Source organism: Pipistrellus hanaki (assembly GCF_964339955.1).
Source record: "Pipistrellus hanaki genome assembly, chromosome: 1".
NCBI classification, from domain to species: Eukaryota; Metazoa; Chordata; class Mammalia; order Chiroptera; family Vespertilionidae; genus Pipistrellus; species Pipistrellus hanaki.
In genome coordinates, this window is record NC_140503.1 from 166605234 (window position 1) to 166626287 (window position 21054).

The 21054-nt window shown below is 41.3% G+C and overlaps 1 protein-coding gene across 2 annotated transcripts in view; it reads left to right on the forward strand.

Moving 5' to 3' along the window:
- Nucleotides 1-83: 83 nt before the first annotated feature.
- Nucleotides 84-21054, forward strand: part of G3BP2 (G3BP stress granule assembly factor 2) — an 84105-nt gene continuing 63134 nt past the window's right edge. For both annotated transcript variants that reach the window (XM_084883084.1, XM_084883087.1), the window contains exon 1: nucleotides 84-292. The gene's annotated coding sequence lies outside the window, so the exon portion shown is untranslated. The remainder of the gene's footprint in view (nucleotides 293-21054) is intronic.

The window sequence follows — 21054 nt, forward strand, 5'->3', positions numbered from 1 at the left end:
CCTGGACCCGCCCGAGCCCCGCCCACTGCACGGGCCACGCCCCCTCCGCAGGGACACGCCTTCCGCTCCCTCCCCCCTAGGATCCCCGGGGCTGAGACCCGTCACCCACGTGGCCGGAGCCCGGCCCCGCCGGCTGGAGAGGATCCGGAGGAGAGCGTGTACGTGTTTTGGCTGCCGGGGTGTGTGTGCAGCAGGCGCCGAGCGAGCGGGACTGACTGCGGGCAGCCTAGCCAATCTCGGTGTCGCATTTTGTTGAGTCGAGAGTGATATTTTCCTTCGGCCGACCAGACAGGTAAGGAATCCCGGCCGCTGGGAGGGTTCGTTTGGTTTTGTGGTGTAAGAACACCGTAAATTGTATGTCTTTGCTTGGCTTTGTTTGGTGCTGAAAAAGGTGCTGGAAGCCCCCTTACTCCACTGCCACAGGAGGGCGCGTGTCTCAGATTTGTTGCTCTTCAAACCTGTTCAAAGGAACGCAGGATCGAAACACCAGGTACACCGCTATTTTTCAAGTGATGTGAGGAGAAAACCAATCGAACTCTGCATTTGCCTTACGACAGAAAGTACATTGATCTGCTGGGTCCACAGAGGGGCAGCTAGTAGCAGAATGTTTTGTTATTAACTCTCAAGCCCTGCGTTTCAGCGGGTGTGTGTTTTTTAGCAAGAAAAAAATGTCGTGTTTGTTTTTTTCCGCCCCCAAATCGGTATGCATTGTTCCCTTCAAAATGAGATTTCCAGGGACATTTGCTTCTGGAGTAAATGTGTAGATTTCTTGAGCCCAAAAAAAGCGCAGGGTCTCGATAGCCAACTGCTTCATAAACCTCTCCACTTGGATGCCCCCACAGGTTTCAGATTCCCCAACCTCCCTTAAAGAAAAAAATAATAATAATCAAGATGCTCCCTGTGCTCTGCCACGATCAATAGTATCACTAGCCAAATAGTAGCCTAAGCTAGAAGGAGGAAGCTGGGAAGACTCTTAAATTCTGGACTCCCCCCCACCCCCCCACTGTCTAGGAGTCAAGTTCTATTATGTTTATTTATAGAATGCAGTATTTCTCAAATAGGTCTGCCCTCCATATCTCTGCCTCTGAGATAGGTTGTTGTCATCAGTTTTCACCCGGGTTACGGCAATAGCTTCCTCACTAGTTTAGGTCATTCTTCAAGCCCTGACTTCCCTCCATTCCAGTCTCCACTCCAGCGGTCGCCAACCTTTAGGACCTCATGGACCACTAGGCTAGTCCATCTGTGGGTGAACCCAGCAATGGCAAAACAGCTGTCCGTGACAGTCCTCTTATTAAAATCTTTCAGCGATCCCCCATTCTCTGCACAATAAAACCAAACTCCTTAGCTTACTACGCAGGCCTGCTAGGAACTGGATCCGGCCTATCTTTACAGCTTCTGCCTTCCCCCCATACTCAGGGGACGTGCCTTTCCCCTTCCTCCTCCTTATCAAGGATCCTCCTGCTAGTTCCTTAAGACTTGACTCTGGCATCTTCTGGCAACTCTCAATAAATGCGTGTTAAGCCAAACTGCTAAATGCAGGATTATGTTATTTTGTATCTTTGTGTCTTAGCACTATCTCATAGGAGGTGATACTATGGGTAAGTGAAGAAAACGTTAAAGGATATATGAACATTATGCTGAGGAGGAGGGTCCCTTTTTTCATCTGTAATATAGAATTATAGGTAGTATATATCATAAAAGTGATAGTGAAAGTTCCTTTCCTAGTGTCAAGGTTTTAAGCCTGGGTGACTTGGATAATGGTGGGGGGGGTCATACTGCCCAAAATACTGTGCCCTAAGCATTGTCCCCTGCTTTAAAACGGGACACTTGACATTTTCCATCAGACATTTTCCATGGGGGCATTTTGTTGCAGCCTAAAAAAAGTAACGAATAAATGCTTAGCTTTTTTATTACCAGGTAATGTGTGCAGAGAACTTCACCAAGTCCCTAAGCCTCTCCCGTCCCTCCCTGAGCCTCTTCTCACCTCCTCCCTGTGCAGCACTCTGACCCATCCTGAGGGATAAAGCTCTAAGATGGACTGGGGCTCATTGGATGTGTACTACATGAATTACTTGGTAATAAAAAGCAGTGCCTTGACATTTTAGCAACATTGTTTTAAGGCACTGGCCTTTTCAGAATGCCTGGTATGTTTTAAATTTTGGTGAGTATAGCAGGCCACTAGGAGTTTTCCCTTTATTTGACCTGTTTCTTCCCTCACAGCATGCACTGGGCAGGAAGGACTATGGGCAGGAAGGATGGACAGTGGATTGCAGAGCAGATTAGTGTGGAAGCCCCAGGCTTCCTCTTGACCTCTAGTCTTGCCTTTCTCCTGATGTCTGGGGAAGGGTGGACCTGCCGGTTACTTCTAGGCTCAAAAGGAGGCAGAGAAGATCCAGTGGCCATTTTGTCCCTCATTTGGGGTCTGAAAGGAGAGCAGAGACATCGTTACTACAGAATAGCCATGAAATGGACTCATTTAAGGGAAAGGGGGTTACCTGTGAATCCACTTACGCAGATTTTATAAAGAAAAGTTAGGGACCATGTCCTCCTGTTCTTATTTGTACTCTTTAATCATCTAGTGCAATTCCTTTATCATGATAGATGCTCAAGATCCATTTCTTAAATAAAGAAAGAGGAAATGTGAAAAAATAGTGACTGCCTGATGATGCCATTATACTTCTGACTTTCATAAATCTAAATACTCAAGATAGGAATGCCATGAATTATTAAAATACCCATATTTGACTTGGGAAAATAAAAATGATTTTTCTTTTCCTAGAGCAAACCTGACAACAGAGCAACTAACATAAGTCATTTATTTGAAATTAATTTTTAAAACTGTTTATCCTTACAATCCCCTAGTTCAGTGGTTCTCTTCAGTGGCTGTTTTACCCATCCTTTCTTACTTCCTAGTGGCAAACTCAACAATAGCACTGGCAAGATTGCACTCTTTTTTATGGCTGAATCATATTCCATTATATATATGCACCACTTATTTATCCATTCATCTATTGATGGACACTTAGGTTGCTTCTATATCTTGACTATTGTAAATACTGCAATGAATATATGGATGCATATGTCTTTTCAATTAGTGTTCTGAGTTTCTTCAGATAAATACCCAGAAGTGGAATTGCTGGTTTCTTCTTTGTGTCTTGTTACAGTTTTTTGTTTTTTTTTTTCTTCTAAATGGTAAAAGGCTTTTTATTCCACATTCAGCAATATAATTTCTCCAAAAACCTAGTAGGCTTCTTAGCTCTGATTCCAATTAGTTCTATATGCTAGTAGCCACCCTCAAAGTTTATCTTAGGTATAATTCTCAGCCTGATTTATTTTGTTTATAACTTTTGTTTTAAAGTCTGTTTTTCCATAAATGAGTGAGATCATGTGATATTTATCTTTCTCTGACTGGCTTATTTCACTTAGCATAATGCTCTCCAGTTCCATCCATGCTGTTGCAAATGGTAAGAACTCCTTTTTTACCACAGCGTAGTATTCCATTGTGTAGATATATCACAGTTTTTTAATCTACTTATCTACTGATGGACACAGGCTGTTTCCAAATCTTAGCTGTGGTGAATTGTGCTGCTATGAACATAGGGGTGCATATGTCCTTTCTGATTGGTGTTTCTAGTTTCTTGGGATATATTCCTAGAAGTGGAATCAATGTGTCAAATGGGAGTTCAATTTTAGTTTTTTAGGAAACTCCATACTGTTTTCCACAGTGGCTGCACCAGTCTACATTCCCATCAGCAGTGCATGAGGGTTCCTTTTTCTCCTCATCCTCTCCAGCACTTGTCATTTGTTGATTTGTTGATGATAGCCATTCTGACAGGTGTGAGATGGTAACTCATCGTTGTTTTGATTTGCACCTCTCAAATGATTAGTGTCTTTGAGCATGTTTTCATATGTCTCCTGGCCTTCTGTATGTCCTTTTTCAAAAAGTGTCTATTTAGGTCCATTGCCCATTTTTTTATTGGGTTGTTTATCTTTCTTTTGTTAAGTTGTATGAGTTTCCTGTAAATGTTAGAGATTAAACCCTTATCGGTGATGACATTGGCAAATATGTTCTTCCATGCAGTGGGCTTTCTTGTTGTTTTGTTGATGGTTTCTTTTGCTGTGCAAAAGCTTTTTATTTTGATGTCGTCCCATTTGTTTATTTTCTCTTTAGTTCCCATTACTCCAAAAGCAGTATCAGTGAAGAAATTGCTTCAGCATATGTCTGAGATTTTGCTGCCTGTGGATTCCTCTAGTATTTTTATGGTTTCCCATCTTATGTTTAAGTCCTTTATCCATTTTGAGTTTATTTTTGTGTATGGTGCAAGTTGGTGGTCTAGTTTCATTTTTTTCAATGTATCTGTCCAATTTTCCCAACACCATTTATTGAAGAGGCTGTCTTGATTCCATTGTATGTTCATGCCTCCTTTGTCAAATATATAATGAACAATATAAACTGATGAACAAAAACAGATCCAGAGACAGAGAAACATCAATCAGGCTGTCAAAACTCAGAGGGAAGGTAGGGGAGGGTAGAGGTAAGGGGGAGAGATCAACCAAAGGACATATATGCATGCATTTAGGCCTAACCAATGAACACAGACAAAGGGGGGTGAGGGCATGAGTGGGGAGGATGGGGGTTAATGAGGGGATAAGGACACATATGTAATACCTTAACCAATAAAGAAATAAAAAAATAAAAAAATAGAACCTTGAAAAAAAAATTCGGTTTTTGTCTGGTATAATTGCTACCCCAGCTTTTTTTTTCTTCTTTGTTTCATTTCCATGAAATATCTTTTTTTTTTTTATCCCTTTTACTTGCAGTCTTTCGATCTGTAGCGAGTCTCCAGTAAACAGCCAAATACAGGCTTTTAAAGACTAGTTACTGGAAAACCGGTGTACAGAAATATTGGTGATACAATTATGTGTAATATCCATTAACCAAACAACACACAGCAAAATAAATCAATAATGATGAAGCAGCAATTGAAATCTATGACCAATCAATAATAACAATATCAAGCATTTATTTGTGCTCCTTCTATACTAGCCTTTAGTTATTCAAAATACTTTACATAAAATAATTTACTTAATCCTCACAACAGCCTTATGAGGTAGGCAGTGTTAGCAGTCCTATTTTACAGAGGCGAACACAGGCACCCAGAGTAACCTGGCCATGCCGTACAGCTAGGAAGTGGCAGAGCTGGGACAGTTGGCAGTCTAGCTCCAAAGCCTGTGCTCTTATGTACTGTACTTTGCTATCTGACCTCTTTAGACTCAAGACAATGACCTTGCACTAAGTGGTCTACAAGTTCTTACACAGTCTGGCCCCTCTGTTATCTCCGTGACCTCCTCTTCCCTCCATTCCAGCAACACTGGTTTCCTTGGGTTTCTGAAACTTGCTCTTGTCTCTTGTTCTTTGCTATATTTTGAACGCGTGCTACTCCAGCCACATAGAGGACTGGCTTACTCCTTCACCTTATTTAAGTCCACTCAGATGTCACTTAGGTCTTTCCTGACTGTCCTAAGTTGTAATCTTCCCATACTCCTTCTCCTTCTGTTCTGCTTATTCTTTTCTGTAGCACTTACCAGTCTGATACATAATTCTTCCATATATCAATATATTGTTTTCCCATATTTCATCAGATCTAAGACAACATCAAATCTACCTCAGAAAGAAAAAAAATAAACCTGTCAAGTTGTAAAAAGCCATCTACAAAAGATGCATTTAAATTTCAGGTCTTATAAAATGTAAAAAAAATGTTCATTGTAACATTAATGGAATATAGTATATATTTTATTATTGTATTTTAATACTCACCTGAGGATATGTTTACTGATTTTAGAGAGAGAAGAAAGAGAGAAACATCAATTTGAGAGAGAAACATCAATCGATTTTCTCCTGTGCACACCCAGACCAGGGGTCGAACCTGTGACCTTTTGGTATATGGAATGATGCTCCAACTAAACACCACACTTAGGACTCGTATATATTTTAAATCTTTACTTTGTTTATTATCTCTTTTCCTACTATCACCAGAATGTAAACCCACAAGGGCAAGGATTTTAGTCCTTTTATAAATGGCTTGGTCCTCAGTGCTTAGCACAGTATCTCTGACACATAGTAAGCATTTGGTAACTCTTCAGTGAATGAATGAATTCCAATTCCCACTTTTGCCATGTGCATGGGAACAGAAATCCTGCAATGTTGCTGAGCATTGCATGGCAGCCAGACTTCCTAGACTGAGTTTGAATCAGGCTCCTCAGAACATTTTATTACCTAGTTTTAGTTTATGAATATTTTGTTGATCTTTACTGATCAACTTAGTAATTAACACGTAGTCATATATAAAGATAAATTACTGTGGGGGAAAAGGACAGATTTTCAGGATCATTTAGCCACCTTAACCTGCCAATGGGCAGTTCACTTTGTTTGAAATTCATTACACTTATGCAGTGGTTCTTTTCTCCCTCTTTCTCCTCCTTTTTAAGACCAGTAATACATTCACATGGTTAAAATAAAAGTACAAGAGGGTATATAAAAGTCCTATCTGCTCATTGGGAGAGGTGGGTGCAAGCAAGGGGATTCTGACCATCCCCCTCCTGCTCAATTTGATTGATTTCATTTGCTTATACTTTCTAGCCTTGAAAATAATCAGAGATTAAAATGTTGGACAGCTGCCTATTAGGAGATATGAAATGTGACCCAGGCAAGAACTTGGAAAAGGCAAGTCCATCAGTCTCACATGCTGTAGAGTCCAGGGTTCAAATTCCTATTCCACCTGTTTTGAAAGAAATAATAATAGTACCCTCCTCATGTAGTGGTTGTTGGGATTGTATTAGATGATAGCTTTGATGTGCTTAGTACTTTACTACATGAAACATAGTAAGTACTAAAGGCTAGAGTAGAGGCCTAGTCATCTTTGATGTGTATCATTAATTTATTAACAACTGAATATTTAAAATTATCTCCATAATGTATTCAACTCAAACTTCATTGGCTCATGTTACTGAAAAGTCTGTTACTTCAAATATGGCTTAATCTGGGGCATCAAAGTAATCTTTTCAGGATCTGGGCTCTTACTGTTTTTGGACTCTACTCTTTTTTATTGGTTTCCATACAGTGTCAAGATGGCTGTCAGTACCTGCAGTCCTATCATCTCTCCAAGTTCATGAAGAAAGACTCCTAACCTCTCTCTTTACAGTGCCAGCCAGTCTTCTGACTTATTGGATCTTATTAGGTCCTTTGCCCTTGTGTTGGCCAAGTTTCTGTAGTCCAGTGTGTGAGATGCTCTGATTGGCCTTGATTTAGAGGCCCACCTCTAAAATAAGCAATAGGAACCCTCCCCTCATCTCAAAGGATATGGCATAACAACAGGGGAGCAGGGACTTTCTTCAAAGAAAAGCTGAAATACTGTGCCAGGAGAAAGCTTATCAGGATAGAAAAAAAACACACAAAAAACAATAGACGCTCACTATATCCCCTAATGGACTTGACTGCTGGCCAATGTTTTTGAAAAGTATTTTTCCAGCCATGCTAATAGCATATTGCTAGCATCAGTTCTGTTGTTCTGCAAAAGGTTCAAAAGATCATGTTGCATTATTTAATAGAAGTACTTTTACACTGCTTCATATTTATATCTGCAAGCAAAGCTGTACCCACACCCTTATAAAGTCCAGTCTAGTTGTGCTTCCATTCTTAAGAAAATACAATAAACAGAATTGCTTACATCTGAAACACCTAAATTAGAAAACCCCATTCTTAGTTTCAGAGGACTTCTTATAAAACTATTTATTGAGGGACAGATCCAGGCCCTGGCACTCTTGCCCCCTGTGGAATTTACTGTCACCTGTCTTACACCTACTCTCTTCCTCCTCCCCTCTCAGCTAGCTGAACAGGCAGGACCTGAATAGCCAGAATAATATTGAAGTTTTTACTGTCCCATTTAACAGCAACACCAAATACTTTGAGATTCACATTACTAGCCGATGCCAAGATTCCATGGAAGCTTAAGATGATTTATTATGGAGCCATTGCCACTGTCACCAGTAATCCATGATCCCGAAGCAAATTGTAGCTAACCTATCTCATTTGCCTGAGTCTATGGCCCAAGTGAGTATGGGTGGGGAGGTTCAGTGACAGGGCCATCTATAGGCTGTCGCTTGAGATTAAGATAGATTGGGCCGCATGGCCATCAGGATGGTAGCAGACCAGACCAGGACTTTCAAAGCCAGCGCACACCTCCGAGGGCCCCTCACTCCCCAATTCCAGCTCTTTAGTGAAGTTGATGGTAAGGTACCAGTGGTCTGTAACGGTGAACACATTACACAGATAATTGGGATGGGCTCAGTAACTTGCTGGTATCAGGTGTCAGAGGCAGGTGGCTTGAGGAAAGAAGAGGGAGTTGATTGTGTACTTAATTCCCTGCCAGCAGCTCAGGAGTCCATGAGCAGAAGAACGGAAATGGGAAGATCATGAGCACAGAGAGGCAGAGCAGTCTTCCCTGTGGCCTGATGCTGCCTTGCCCAGGACCTCACAAACACCACACTAGTTGTGGGCAGTGTAAAGAGCCAGAAGAGCAGAGCCTGCATCCCCCATTACCTTTCCCCACCTCCAATCCCTGCATGCACACATGGCCTTCCCAGGGCAGGGCCAAGTCCTAAAACTGCTGGCTCTCTTCTGTAATGACTCCTAAATAGCTTAGCATTGAAGGTCTCAGTAGGTATTGCCACGGCCAGTCTCCTTCCTGTGCAAAATGAATATACTGGTATTTGGGTACTAATTTTGTGATGTAATAAACATCAAGATCTTTGTTTTTTAAAAGCTCAGAATTCATACCATTTAAAACAAATCAGTGATACTACATATTCAACGCATTTTTTTCTCTCCTTAATTCTTTATTGTTGAAAGTATTACCCATGTCCCCTTTTCCCCACATTGTCCTCTCCCAGCCCGCCCCTGCCAAACACATTTCTTTTTAATAGAAATTAGCCATTCCAAATTCTGCTGTGTCCTTCACCTTCAGAAGAGTTCATGTCTGATGGTTTTGGTCTGGCTCAGAGTCAGTGCCTTCCTGCATCTATAGTTTTTCTGCCCGGAGCTTTTTAGAACCTTAACCTCTGAGGTAACTGCTCAGCTCTGGCCAGAGGCTTGGGCTCCCTGTTTTGCCAATCTGGGAAGAATAGTCTTTCCAGTTGTCTTACTTCCTGCCTTCCCCAGCAGAATGAGCCGCTTTGTTCTCAGAGCACCCTCTAACAGGATCCATGCTTAGTCCCTTCCTCTGTTTTGAAGGGGAGGGGGAGTGGGTAGATTGTGGGAGTTGGGGAGGAGGATTAGTACAATAGATGGAACTTTGGGAGCTGATGGATAAGGAGAAGGTCTTAGGACTTCTATGAAGGAAAGAAGAGGCAAAGAAGAAGATGGTAGAAAGTGGCAAGAGAGATCTAAGAAACTGAACTGAAACTGCTGACTAATGTCTGAAGCTCTAGAGTATTATGCCCATATTAATACAGGTTTTTTTCAGTACTTAAAGATAGCTTGGTATAGCAGAATTCTGAAAGCAGATGTGCGTGGTTTCTTGAACTACTGATTGAGGAAACATTTGAGCCTCTGTCCTTTGTGCCAGGCTCGCTGTAGGTACTCTTTCATGTGTAACCTTATTCTGGAATGCTAGAAAAAGTAGAGGAAGGGACTAAGCATGGATCCTGTTAGAGATTCTTACTCCTATTTCATGGAGAAGCCTGGGCTTCAGCATGCTATAGAACAGAAATTACTAACTTTGCTGTGCCTTGCAACAGAAAGCCAGAGTGTCTTCCTCAAATTAGGTAGGCAGTACAGGACTGATACAGAGGCTCTATGATGCCAGCTAGAATCTAAGCTGGAATCTTTCTGCTCAGCCATCTTTGTGGTTACAAAGTGGCTGCTGCATCTCCAGCATTGCATCCTTATCTTGGAAAGGAAGAGGGGCAAAGGTGAAGGGTAAAAGTTATCCATGAACTGACACCCACCCTCTACTCTTTTATTTTGAACTAATTTCAGAATTGCAAAAAGGTTACAAAAATTGTACAAATAATTCTCATATACGCTTCATCTAGATTTCTCAAATGTTTCATCCAATTACTTTATAATTTTTTCTCCTGAACTATCTGGAGGAGAATTTATAGGCATGATTTCTCGTTATTCCTCAAATACTTAAGTATTTTATTCCTAACAACAAAAAACATTTTCTTAAATAACATAGTGCAATGATTAAAACTAGGAAGTTAACATTGAAAACATTGCAGTTATTTATAGACCTATTTCAAATTTTGCTAGTAGTTCACTGATTTCCTTTTTAAGAAAACTTTTTTTTTTTTCCTGATTCAATATCAAATTCAGGATTACACATTTAATCTGGAACAGTTCCTCTGTCTGTCTTTGTCATTCATGGTTTTGGTATTTTGGAGAGTACAAGATAGGTCAGTTATTTTGGGGTTTGTCTGATCTGGCTTCATGATAGATTCATCTTTGACAGGAAGGAATATCACAGAAGTACTCTCCTCACAGTGCATCATCTCAGGATCTCTTTGTCCTGTTATTAATGTCTAGAGGCCCGGTGCATGAAATTCATGCACGAGGGTGGGCATCCCCTCAGCCCAGCCTGCACCCTCTCCAATCTGGGACCACCGGCTTCTAACTGCTCACCTGCCTGCCTGCCTGATCACCCCTAACTGCCCCCCCCGGCCGGCCTGGTTGCCCCTAACTGCGCCCCCCCCCCCCCACTGGCCTGGTTATCCTTACTGCACCCCCCTGCTGACCTGGTTGCCTCTAACTGCCACCCCTGCCAGCCTGGTCACCCCTCACTGTACCCCCTACTGACCTAGTTGCCCCCAATTGCCTCCCCACCCCCCACTGGCCTGGTTGTCCCTCACTAACACCCCTGCCAGCCTGGTTTCCCCAACTACTCCCCCCCCCCCACACACACACACACACACACACTGGCCTGTTGTCCCACATAGCCTGCTGTTCAGTCATTTGGTTATCCCTCACTAATACCTTGCCAGCCTTGTCACCCTACTCAGCCTGCTGTTCAGTCATTACTGTTACTGTGGTGGTGTCCTGGATGATTTGCATATCCCTCTATTATTAGTATAGATATTAATTTTGATCATTTGTTTAAGGTGTTATCTGCCAAACTTCTCCACTGCACAGTTTGTAATTTGGAAGACATGCTTCCGTATTGATAAGTGTCCTGTTTCTCATCAAACTTTCACCCTCCTGTTTCAGCATCCATTGATATTCTTGCCTGAATCATTGGTGCTTGCTAGTCCGTGTTTTGTATACAAAGCTTTCCAGGAAGCTCCATCTTTGGACTTCCACCTGTTTTGTAAAAAACTGTATCCAGCCCGGGTTCAGTGGTTGAACAATGACCTGTGAACCAGGAGGTCATGATTTGATTCCTACTTAAGGCATATATCTGGCTTGATCCCCAGTGTGGGGAGTACAGGAAGCAGTTGATCAGTGATTCTCTCTCATAGTTGGTGTTTTTATCTCTCTCTCCCTCTCCCTTCTTCTCTGGAATCAATAAAAATATATTTTAAAAAATAAACTGCATCAAGCCTTAGCTGCAAGAGTGCCTGACAAATACATTATTATATTGTGGCTTTTTTGTATTGGCATATAGCTACCCCCAATAAAATTGGAGTTCTCATAGTAAAGAAGGGACAATATACTGGGTAAGCAATTTGCCAACACAGTATTATCTTTATAAGGATTAAATTAAATGTTCATAAAACATCTACTAGGAGCCTATGTCACAGTTGATACTTAAAAATATCCTCCCCAACCTGTGGATTTCATTTATTTTATTTATCTATTTATTTACTTACTTACTTAATATCACATAGCTAATAAATGACAAACCCTACTCTAGTTATTACACCATAGTTTCCTTTATTCTCTTGAATCTTTTGGCACCTTTTCAGCTGTACTTCTAAAACTACCTCTATAATAACTACATATCTGTTTGTGGAGTGATCCTGTTTACTAGATTATGACAGCAATCTGTCATCTATCTATACTTGATTTAAATTTCTTTATATTTGGATATGCTCACCTCTATGTAGTCCAAGGACGTTCTCTGTTGGGGCAATGGCTATTAAGTCCCCTAGAGATCATGATCCAGAAACATCTGGGAGGGGAAAATGGTCAGAGAATGAAGGTGTTTGTTCAGCCTTATAAATAAACATAACTGTATGTTTTGTTAGTTATTTGCTGTTTTAAACATCTTTAACAGAGAGAGAGAGAATTGTAAAAACCTTTCATCTCCTGCCAACGATAGGAATTTTAAAATTCCTTTGTCACAAAATCAGTATGAAAGAACATGAAATTTTAATATCAATTGGCAGTAAAATCTCACTTCATTTAACTGAGAATTTTAACCTGAGCATCCTAGAATAAAAGCATCAGCACATGACAGAAGTCAAAAGTGATAGAAAAGTGATAAATCAGGATACAAAATTTTATATACCAAATGATCATGGCTAAGGTTAAAATAAATGCATAGGAAGAAGCCTAGAAGGAAATGTAGTAAGGTATCAATTCAGTTTTCTTCTTTCAACTATTCCATAATTAATACTGGATATATTTTCTTTTTCCTTTTTTGACAAGCATGCCTTAAAAATCATAAATAATAAACTTAGAAAGTAAATTAAGTAGAACACTTTGGGAAGAGAAGCATCTGGAACTCTGACTGTGAGTGTGCTTAGGAGGAGAGGCCCGAGGGGCTCCATATTGCTTGCAGCTGATGCCTAAGCCTGAATTTCATTTCATTACTTTGGTCCCAGCTATTTTACTCCCTCCCTTTCATTCTTTCTTTCCTTTAATTATTTTCTCTTTTCTTGTTACCGTAAGGTAGGTGAAGAGATTATTTATAAGAAAGAGGCTGTTTAATATAGCAGAAAGAACTTTACACTTTAGAGCCATATATACTTGGATTTGAATCTAGCTATCAACGTAGTCATTCAACAAACATTAATTGATCAGCTACTATGCCATTCACTGTCTTAGGCACTGGAGATTCAGCAGACAAACTGCCTTTGTGAAACTTATATTCTTGTGGGGAAGACAGTGTGATTTAGGAAGCCCTGGAAAGACTCTTGGATCAGAAATTATCTGCTGAACCACAGGGTCACTGCATAAAATTCTGCCATGAAGGACTCACCTTTTGGGTCAACAACATCATTTAAATTGCAGATATCAATGGAAAGAGGGCATTATCATTTGACTTAACGTGTTAGTGTGAATTAATTATCTCAAATACCTCAGGACTAAATGAGAGCCATGCTTTGCAAGAATAAACATTTTAATTGAGGAGGGGGCCATTAGGTACTATCCAGAAGGGGTAGACTTGAGTGGGTTTTAGAGTTGACAGTAGGAGGGTCCCATGGCAAGAGGTGAATTAAGAAGGGCAAGAAAAATGAAAAACAACAACCAGTGGTAGGATTTGGGGAGCAAGTTTCACCCTAACGTATGAGTTTGTCTTGGGGAAATATCCTGCAGTTTTCTCAGGTGTAGGTACCATTCTTCCTCCTTCCCTTCATAGCCATAGCTTTGTGAAAGAGTGCCTTAAAACCGGGACTCCCTCACGTTGTCAAATACTCCTGAAGTGTGCTATCTCTCTCACAAAATGTGTAAGGTATAAATAAATACATAAATTCATACATATGTACAAACATATATAAATAAGTAGAAAGTAAGAATAAAAACCACCCCATTGAGGTGCCAATACAGGCCCTCTGCTCGCTCAGTAGCTTGCCTCTTTAAAAAAATAATTGAATTTGAGAGAGAGAGAGATTTGTTGTTCTACTTAGTTATGCTTTCATTGGATGATTCTTATATGTGCCCTGACTAGGGACTGAATCTGCATTCTTGGTATGTGAAGACAATGCTCTTCTGAGCTACTCGGCCAGGCAGTAGCTTGCTTCTAGATCCCATTTTTAAATGACAGTTCACTATCTGTCAGAGACCTATGGATCTTTGAAAAAAAAAATTTAAATAGTAGACGTTGAGATTTTGCTATCATTAGCATGTCTTTATCTTACATCCTCCCTCTGATTCATCCTTCACCTTAACTGCAGCAATGTGTTTATTTCTTTCATTCTGAAATTACATCACTTAAGGCTGTGGAAAAAGTTCTGTGAGAGTCTAGGGCCTCTCTTGTTCAAAGAACAGGGTCTTACAAAATGACAGAAGGGTCAATTGTCAGGTCATAGAGAGGTGAACCTTCAAGAAAATCTTCAGGAAGTGTAGCCAGCCTCATAAGAATCCAGTCAGCATGTGGGTACTGTGTGTGTGTGTGTGAGAGAGAGAGAGAGAGAGAGAGTGTCTGTGTGTGTGTGTATGTGTGTGTGTGTGTGTGTGTGTGTGAGAGAGAGAGAGAGAGAGAGAGAGAGAGAGAGAGAGAGTGAGTGAGTGTCAGGTTTCATAGTCTCTGCTTTTTCAGTGAGTGTATTCCATTCTCTTGCTTCTCACTGTGGCCTGCTTTCTCTACTGACTTATAGCCTCTCTGTTGCCAAGCTTGCAAGTGGCGTTGGCTTGTCACTACTGCAACCCCAGCCCAAGCTCAACATAACCTCACAGTTTAGCTCCCTGTAGCTGACTCAGGATGACTCCGGGGATCTGATTGGCTCAGCTTGGATCAAGTGTCCACCCTGGTCCAGTTAGAAGCTGTGCTTAATAAACATTGCCTCATGGTTATTGCCTGTGTTCTCCTTTACCTTGGCTTACAGAGTGTAAGAGGGTGGAAGGACAGGAGATTCCGTGAATCCTGTTGTGAAGACCCTTTGGAATATTCTCTTTTACCTGAGTGAGTGGTAAATGATATTATTTCATAATAACAATTACTACCGACAATTTTTTGTCCTAAGCACTTTATGATGTCCATTACTCTCTCAATCTTCCTACTTCCAGCCCCTTTATGTAAGAGGAAACTATTGAAGGCGAGTGATTAACTTGCCAAGGTCACAAAGCTCAGTGACTGAGGTTTGATCTGAGAATTCTCGTAGCATGTTCCCTCTCCTGCTTTTCCACACCAATCCGTAGTCATATCATTGGCTGCTTATGACAACTGCCATAGCTTTTCTCTGGTACTTACTTCCCTGGATAAGCTGTCCCACTTTGGAGAAGTAGTTAATTTGTGAGACAAGAAACACCAACCAATGAGTTATAGAGTTCCACCGAGTAACAGTGTTTCCCAGTTGCTTCCAGTCTGTGACAAAGTTGTGATCTTACCAGACATAGGGACATAAGGAGAGGCTGCCCTCTTGGTTTTTCTCATGTTGAGTTATCCACCAGCCATCAAAAAGTGGTCCAAATCCGCTACACTTTACCATTTATATAAGCTATAATAATCCTATATAATAAAATGTTAATATGCAAATTGACCCTAATGGTGGAACCACTAGAATGACCGCTCAAGCAGTCACTATGAGGCACACTGACCACCTCTTTGTCCCTTTCCCAAGCCGATAGGCTCCGATCACCTGATGGTGAATGGGGAACTGGGGGTTCATAGTGGTGGAGGGTGCGGGAGGGGGGGAGGAGGGATACGGGGCTGGCTTTTGGCAGGGGGGGAGATGGCCCTGATCGCAGGCCAGGTCTAGGGATTGTACCTGTGCATGAATTTCATGCACCAGGGCTCTAGTGTTCAATAATAGCTTAGTGCTTAATGGAAGGTTTGGAGTGGGCCTGGGTTGTGCATGAGGCCATAATGTATCAAAAGAGATTTCATTCCAGCTATGCTAAGCTCAAAGCTGCAAGCTTTCTGCAAGATATCTGCTAAGCACAATAAGTTTTTCTCTGGGGCCCCGTTTTATTCTCTTTAACTCTTTCACTTAAAACCTGGCACAGTACCTATTGATTTAGTGGGACGTTCAATAAGTTTTTTCCTCCATTGAACCTAATTAGCCAACCTTAGCCTATATCCTCTCATAAAATTGAAGCCGGTGGTTATCAGAACTGTTTTGTTATTACCCAAGTGGCTTTGTCCATTTGAGCCACCATGACAGAATGCCATGGACTGGGTGGCTTATAAACAACAGAAATTTATTTTGCACAGTTACGGAGGCTGGAGGCCTATGATCAAGGCACAGGCAGATTCCCTGTTTGGTTTGTAACTGCCACCTTCTTGCTGTGTCCTCACATGGCAGGAACTGCAGGTGAAGTTTCTTGGGCCTCCTTTATAAGGCCACTAACCCCACTTGGAGCCCTTGTGACCTAATAACCATCATGTACTATCACATTGGGTATTAGAATTTCAACATATGAATTTGGAGGGAACAAAAATATTCAGACTATTGCCCCAACTTAGCGTGGAAGGTAAGTTGATGGGGTTAAAAGTAATCATAATTGCCTTGGCCAGGTAGCTCATTTGGTTAGAACATCATTCCAGTAGCCTCAGTTAGTTGACTAATGAGGTTGAAGGTTTGATCTCTGGTCAGGGTACATACAAGAAACAACAAATGAATGCTTAAATAAGTGGAATAGCAAATTGGTGTTCTCCCTTTTTTCTCTTTTCTTTCCCCTCTCTCGAATCATTTAAAAAGTAATCATGATTAACAGGTTAAAAATTTTTGGAATAGATGGCTCCGTTAAAAAAAATGAAACTTTTTAAAATAAAAATGAACCTTTAAACATGAAGCAGAAAATCCCAGTGGAGAGAAACCATAATATCTATCATTTTGTTTCCTAAGTTGTACCTTCTTGGATCTCTCACAGTTTATTGCTGCTTCTAGCATGTTTGCCTCCAGGGGGCACTGTTTCTTCTCCAAGGCTGTGGACCAGTCCCTAGTGGTGATTGAAGTTTACAGCTGAGCCTAACTAACCTTGGGTTCTATCTGCTAAGACCATGGTCAGCAAACTGCGGTTTGTGAGCCACATTCGGCTCTTTGGCTCCTTGAGTGTGGCTCTCCCACAAAATACCATGGCCTGGGCGAGTCTATTTTGAAGAAGTGGCATTAAAAGAAGTTTAAGTTTAAAAAATGTGGCTCTCCAAAGAAATTTCGGTCACTGTACTGTTGATATTTGGCTCTGTTGACTAATGAGTTTGCCAACCACTGTGAGATACCACAGGGAAATAAACACTGAGAGTGAGAGTGATATCTATCTAGGTAATCTGGTTTGTAAGGAGAATTTATTGAGTCTCAGCTTGCAGCTCACTGGGGTTCCTGACTTCCTAGCTCTTGGACTATGATGCAGGTTGAATCCTCTTTCCTCCCAACATCCAGTAATCATTTACCAGGCTTGGTGCTAGGGGCCAGGGTAGAACAAATGCAAGGTCCCTTCTCCAAGTCACGCCCAGTGGGGGAGAGAGGAAGTCAATTAGACCAGGCCCGAGGCAGGGCAAGGAAGAGGCCTTCCTTGGACCCACTCTCACAGTGCCTAGTTTTTTGGTTTGAAATTTAGGATACTTCCCTTCAGACAACACCTGCCCCCCAGCAAAGAGTAGCCATTTTAGCACCCAACTCATTCTGTCCGTGCACACACTCAGTAATAGAGGGTCCGTTTGTTACATATACATTTGAATTTTCACTTTATGTATACACCGGCCGAAAACAGCTATTAATAGTAAAACATTAAGAAAACCAATTAGCTAATTCATTCAATTAGGACTATGTCTACATTTTTATTCTCAAGATTCAATACTTAATATTGAATAATAGATTCTACATTTATTAAATTATATTTTGCTCTGGATAAATGCCATAAAATTAGGAAAATAAAGTTGATTTTAATTTTATAAAATTTGTATTTGGCGAGATTAGGGCCCAATCAGCATTTTATATATATAATTGATTTCAGGAGAGGGATAGAGAGAGATAGAAACTTCAATGATGAGAGAGAATCATTGATCAGCTGCCTCCTGCATGCTCTCCACTGGGATTGAGCCCACTCACAACTCTTGCATGTGCTCTTGACCAGAATCGAACCTGGGACCCTTCATTCTGCAGGCAGATGCTCTATCTACTGAGCCAAACCAGCTAGGGCTCCACATTTTTTCTAAATTGATTTCTTAAGCCATAGGATTATAATTATGCTGACCAATAATGATCCTCTATAGAAGAAATGTGAATGGCATCCTCATTCATCAATTTAATAATGTCTTACATGTAATAGAGATTATCTTGGGTCCATTTCTTCACCCTCACCTGATTGTGAATGTGAGGCTCCAGGGTCACTTGTTATGCACAAACCTCTCTTTTATTCAGCCCTTCTCCCATCAAACACATTTCCACTTACGTACTTCGTTATTTATGTTTTCACATTTCTCTTTGGCTGTTAAGGTTGTTAGCTTTCAGTTCCCGTTGCTTTGCAGAATGGTTCTTTGCACTCTAACTCACAACTTAAGATCTAATGTGGGCCTTTAGTAGTGGCCAACTTTGATTGAGCATTTCCTGTGTTCCAGGCATTGTTCTAAAGACTTGGCATGTCTTAGATAATATATCTTATATTACCTCATAACTCCTTGAAGGGTAGGCAATGTAGGGTATGCCCATGCTGTGGTCATTTGGGCAAAGTTACTCAACTAGCAAGAGGCAACTTGAGATTCACACCCAGTCTGGCTCCAGAATCTGCAATACTATACAAGAATATACAACAGTTCCTCACTGTCCAGGTTTGTTAGAATAGCTCAAGTTCAAAAGTAAGTAGAACCTTAATAGAGTTTCCAAAGGACTCACACATGAGTCATATCTTGCTGTATATATAACCTCTCTGAGACTGTTTCCTCATCTCTAAGAAGGAAGTAATAATAGAACTGACTGCTGATGGGACTGCTGTGAGGATTAAATAAGGGAGTAGTAGAGTGTATTTATATTACTACATACCTGGACCACCTCTCATCTGCATGTGTCTGTGTGTATAAAACCTCACACAGTGCCTGACATGTAGTAAGTGCTCATTATTCTAAGCAGTATTCCTGTGTTCAATAAAGGATAGCTATTATTGCTATTATCCATTGGTTCCGACAGTAAACCTTTCTGATATCTAATGGTCCTTAGATATTGAGAAACTTTTATACTCGTTCCTTCTTCATTGCGGGCCTCCACAGAGCTTGTTCACTCCTCCCCTCCCTTTTTGAGGACCCTGACGGTTCTCATGTAGCCTCCACTATGTGGCTGTAGAACCGGTTCAGGGTTCCAGGGGCTTTTCACTCCTTAGCCTCTGGGCCTCCTTCACTCCACTCTCCTTTCTTCCCAGCCTGCCTTTCCAAACCTTTACTCTTTTTTTTTTTTTAATTGATTAAAAGTATTACATATGTGTCCTTATCCCCCCATTGCTTCCCCGCCCCCCCCCACCCCCCCTACATACACCGAACCTTTACTCTTTCCCTCAGGCTTAGTCCTGGGTGGAATGCACTCTGTGGCTTTCCCAATGTGGCGGTCCTGACCAGCACAGGCCTTTTGTTTTTTAAATAAGCTTTATAGCTAATCATTGCAGGGAAATGGAGACCATCTGCAGGAAAATGCATAAGAAAGTACACAGGTGACTTCATTTGACTCTGGTCTCTAATCCCTGATTTCTGTTGAAATGGTAAAATGGACTCCCCAGTGGCCTCTGCCTCTGTGTGTTTACTTTGGAGACTAAAAACCATTCAATTTAGGCTTCCGCCTTTTGCTTTCTCTGGTGGGGTCTTTACCTCCCGGGTAGGCTGAAGTGCCCAGGCGTTCGTGGATGTCCTCTTTCCTGCCCTGGGCACTTTGCATCTCTGAGGAACTGCAGGTGGGACATCGGGCAGTTTAATGTGCCAGAGACCCTCTTCCCTAGGGATTATCCCTTCTGGGCATTTCCTTCCTAAATCTGGACTGGGCTAGAAGTTAAAACACATTTTAAAATTAAAAAATATATATAGAAAAATTACACAGGGCTTTGATCCAAGATGTATTAAGAGAAGCATTTACTCTGAGACAGACAACAGACATTGCCATCAAATGAAATTACATTTAGGTTAAAATTATCTTTTAATTAAAAGTCGTAATAAGAAAATGAAATGATCTTGAGGATTTCTTATGAATCAAATGAGTAGAAAAGAGGAAAGAAATTATGATAGAAGGTAAGTGAATATGCCAGCTGCCCAGGATATTAAAGGTGCTCCCTGCCTTCTGTGTTCCCCCTGCACCTTGGTGTGTTCTTGCCGTGGCCTGTATGATATTTCTAAAAAGAAAACCTCATCTGGTTTCTCTCTTGGTCAGCACATCTCAGTGCCTTCTATTAACCTCAGAATAAGATTGAAAATATTTGATATACTATGCATTGCCTCTTTTAAACTCCAGCATCAACTAAACATCTTTCAGTTCCTAAATTTCTTTCTTTCAGGAATCTGCCTCTGCTTACCCCCATCTGGACCACCTCCCATTCACAAAGCTGGCTCCTACTCATTCTTCAGTTTTTAATTTAGAAAACTCCCCCTCCCCTCCTCCCCCCGCATTCACCAGAATCTGGTGCCCCTATATACTTTTCCCATATATTTTATCCCACAGTGTTAATCTTGCCTGTTTGCTAATCTCTATACCCAGATAAACAGATCTCAGTTTTAAGGATGCCAAGAACCCTATTTCACAGGCCCACACACAGTTTAGTGTTTGGCCCTTTTATACACTTAGTAAACAGTTGTTGAATGAAAGGATCTGGCAGGGGGTGGGGTCCAGTGGAAGTTGCATAATTGGTAAAGACTGTGAGGTGGAGACTTGTGGGCCGCTGGCTGCGCACTGATACCAGGACACCCTGTCAGGTTGCTGAGTGCTGTTAGAGGCTGGTCCTTATGATTGGTCCATGAATTGCTTGAAACCCTGGGAAACTAGTTTCTGTTGACCCAATCTTGTGCTACCCTCCTTTGCTCATTTGTTAATGTGTGAGAAGAAATGTTAACTGTGGGAGAAAAAGACTCATTGCACTTTCTCATCCCAAAGGAAGTTCTTTCCTTCCTTCCTTCCTTCCTTCCTTCCTTCCTTCCTTCCTTCCTTCCTTCCTTCCTTCCTTCCTTCCTTCCTTCGTTATGCATTTACTTATTGGGTACCTAC